The sequence below is a fragment of the Nycticebus coucang genome, chromosome 7 (assembly GCF_027406575.1).
Source record: "Nycticebus coucang isolate mNycCou1 chromosome 7, mNycCou1.pri, whole genome shotgun sequence".
NCBI lineage: Eukaryota > Metazoa > Chordata > Mammalia > Primates > Lorisidae > Nycticebus > Nycticebus coucang.
This window is the reverse complement of record NC_069786.1, coordinates 30,551,153-30,554,487: the sequence shown is the minus strand read 5'-3', so window position 1 is coordinate 30,554,487 and position 3,335 is coordinate 30,551,153. Positions and strand designations below refer to the sequence as shown.

The window sequence follows — 3,335 nt, the reverse complement described above, 5'->3', positions numbered from 1 at the left end:
TGGAGGAAGAAGGGACAGGCTGTTTCTGTGTGGCAGGATCTGCTCAGTTGGGGGGAAATGGAGTTTGCAGAGGCTCACGGAGGCCATTTTTGCATTTTCAGTTAGGGCAACTTTTTCTGCCCATGGAAGTGCAGCAAAAAGGCATAGAGGCCACTAGGCCTTGAGAAGTGGCTGCCATTTTGAAGAGGAGAGTCAGGTGGCTTGGTAACTCAAATTAACTGCTGCTAGGTTGATGCTGGCCCAGGATGGATCAGACCTGTGAACTACCTAGAAGAAATTGTCAGCTGCCCTTTTCCAATCCAATGCACTTAGATGTCCCTGAAGACAAGGACAGCCCTTCTGGTAATGGTCAATCCAATTCTTTGGAGCCAATCAATGGGTGTACTATGCGGTAACCAACTGCCAATGGAACATCCCAAAATGCTTATGGTCAAGATTCTCCATCTTGTTACATTCCACTGAGGAGACTATAGGATTTGGCCTCCGTGATCAATGTAGAGTATTTAAATGGGTCTGCTGATGGATCAGAATCCTTTCAAGACCCTGAAAAAAGTGAATCAAGAGCTCAGTCACCAATTGTTTGCACTTCCTTGAGTCCTGGTGGTCCTACAGCACTTGCTATGAAACAGGAACCCTCCTGAAATAACTCCCCTGAACTCCAGGTAAAAGTAACAAAGGTTATCAAGAATGGCTTTCTGTACTTTGAGAATGTTACTTGTGTGGACCATACAGATGTAGATTCTGAAATGGACCCAGAACAGCCAGTCACAGAGGATGAGAGTATGGAGGAGATCTATGAGGAAACTCAGACCAATGCCACCTGCAATTATGAGCCTAAATCAGAGAATGGTGTAAAAGTGGCCATGGAAAGTGAACAGGACAGCACACCAGAGAGTAGACACAGTGCAGTCAAATTGCCATTCTTGCCATTAGCTCCTCAAACTGAAACACAGATAAATAAGCAAAGAAATGGAGTGGACAGCAGCAGTGACAAAGCAGCTCTTCTCCCAACCCCTTTTTCATTAGGAGATACAAATGTTACCATAAAAGAGCAATTAAATTCAATAAATTTATCCTTTCAGGATGATCCAGACTCCAGCACCAGTACATCAGGAAACATGTTAGAATTACCTATAACTTCATCATCATCTTTTTCACAGGAATTGCCATTTGAAAGCAGTTTTTGGTACAACTTAAATATATACATAAATGTATATATACAGGCCAAGAAAAAGAAAAGAAAGAAAAACAAGCCTCCAAGCACCCCTGGTGCAACTGCCATCTTTGCCCAGGTGGGTCTCTTTCCCCTTTTGTTAAACTTGGCCTGAACCTCTCCTGGTCTCATCTCTGGATACACCAATGAACCCCTTTCACAGTTAAGTATGAATCTGAAGAGTTTAAACTATTAAATTTTTAGGGGAGTGGACAAAATTGCTTCCATTATTAGAATTCTGCTAAGATTATCTCCTGATATCTTGCTCATGCTACTCCATATCTATATAAAAGCTCACTGGATTGCTATGTTCTTCCATTCAATTACATTTGCTCCATCTGTACTTGCTCTTGTGAAAACTCTAATTACCAAGCACACATTTAATTAAGCACCTTTTTAGTCAGTTAGCATGAAGTCACTAAAGTTATAAGACTGAAAGTCAGTCATATGAGACAAATAGCAAAAAACATAATAGACCCACCTGTTCAAAATTGGCAGAATAAAATAAATGTGTAGAGCATTACATATTCTGTGGAGCATCTTCCACTTTATTGTTTTCCAAAATGGCTTTTGAGTCATCATTACTGCTCTCAGTAATTAATGAATGCCAGATGGAATATGAAACAAACAGGGTCGCGTTCATCAGGAGGTGTTTCCTCAGAGTTAAATGAGGCAGAGCTTGGAAAGTTTTCACCTCCCTCAGTCTTGCTTCCAAGAAGAACCTCAGATCCATTTTCACCTATTTTGAAGGAAACCTGGATGCACACCCTGGCCCCTCTGGTACCCGAAGATGATATAAACACTTTCCTTCCACCCATTCACTTCTAATGCAAGATTCAATGGCCTCACTTCAAATATCTTCAAGCAATTTTCTTTCTTCCCTACTATATAGAAATCATAATTTTGAAAATTTATAAAATGAGTGAGAAAGGAAATAAGCAATCTATTATCATTTTATGTGGCTAAATAATGACAATCAATGAGTCAGTGGTTACTTGAAGGCTCTCTGCTTTAAAGGCTGGGTAAATATCCAAGGCTGAAGCACATCATCAAATATTGGCACTTCCAAATAATAATAAGAGCAGATGTTCTGAGGTTCCCTAAGGTCCTGAAGGACAGAAAACCAAGTGCATAACCTCAGGAACTTCAAGATGCAGAGTGATTATTGAAGATGAAGTAAGGAGTGATTAAGCAGTAAATCAAGATGACTGTGTCTGGGATTTAAGGATAGGAAGATTATCTGTTCTTTAGACTTTTCTATAACTTTTCTTTTATCTGAAACTTTGGGTCGTCTCAGAAAGAATGGAATAAATTCTTTAGTTCTAATAATAAAAAATTTGTTGGTAGGATAGTGTCCGAGGAATTTAGGTAGAAAAGATTCAATCAAAGAAGAAGCAAGGAAGAATGGGCTGTAATATGGAAAAGCTCTCCTGAGGAGCGTACAACACATAAACATGTACAGATAGCTCGGGTGGTCTGTCTGTACTCTAGGCTCTGAGCTTGTTTCTTAGCTAAACTATTTAGAAAGTTGGCCATAGGGTTCTGCAATGTTAGTGACTTAATGTTTGTGTATGTTGCTCCAAAATTCATATGTTGAAATCTTAATCCACAATGTGACGGTATTAAGAGACGGTGCCTTTGGGAGGTGGTGAGGTCATGAGAATAGAAACGCTATGACATACTGCCTTTATTTGAGAGACCCTTTTCTCTTGGCCCCTCTACTGTGAGAGGACATGTCAGGTTGCAGGCAGTTGTTTGTGTCCTCACTTCTTCGTGTGCTCTTGGCTGAAGAATGACCAGACATCCCAAAGTAAGGCAAGTATGAAACAAGGTTTATTGAGGAAGAGAAAGATGGGTTTGCTGAGCAAGAGCAAGATGTCGGTTTACAGAGCAACATACATTTACCAGTTCTCCAGAGACCAAAAACGACCCTTCTCGTCACAGCAAAGAAAAGGCCTTGGTTATGGCAGGGGTTCTGTTTTATACTGTCTGAATTGGCCTCACATCATGGTTCAGAGGTCACCTTGGAACCACAGGGTTTTACTGTGCCTATAGATCTCCCATGAGGGGTGAGAAAACCCATTGAGGGGTGATAATCACAGTGTAGAGTTAAGCTAATGGC

The 3,335-nt window shown here is 40.7% G+C and overlaps 1 pseudogene; it reads left to right on the top strand.

The window, feature by feature from the left end:
* Positions 1-245: 245 nt before the first annotated feature.
* On the top strand, positions 246-1,220 carry LOC128589818 (histone-lysine N-methyltransferase, H3 lysine-36 specific-like; annotated as a pseudogene).
* The last annotated feature ends 2,115 nt before the right edge of the window (positions 1,221-3,335 follow it).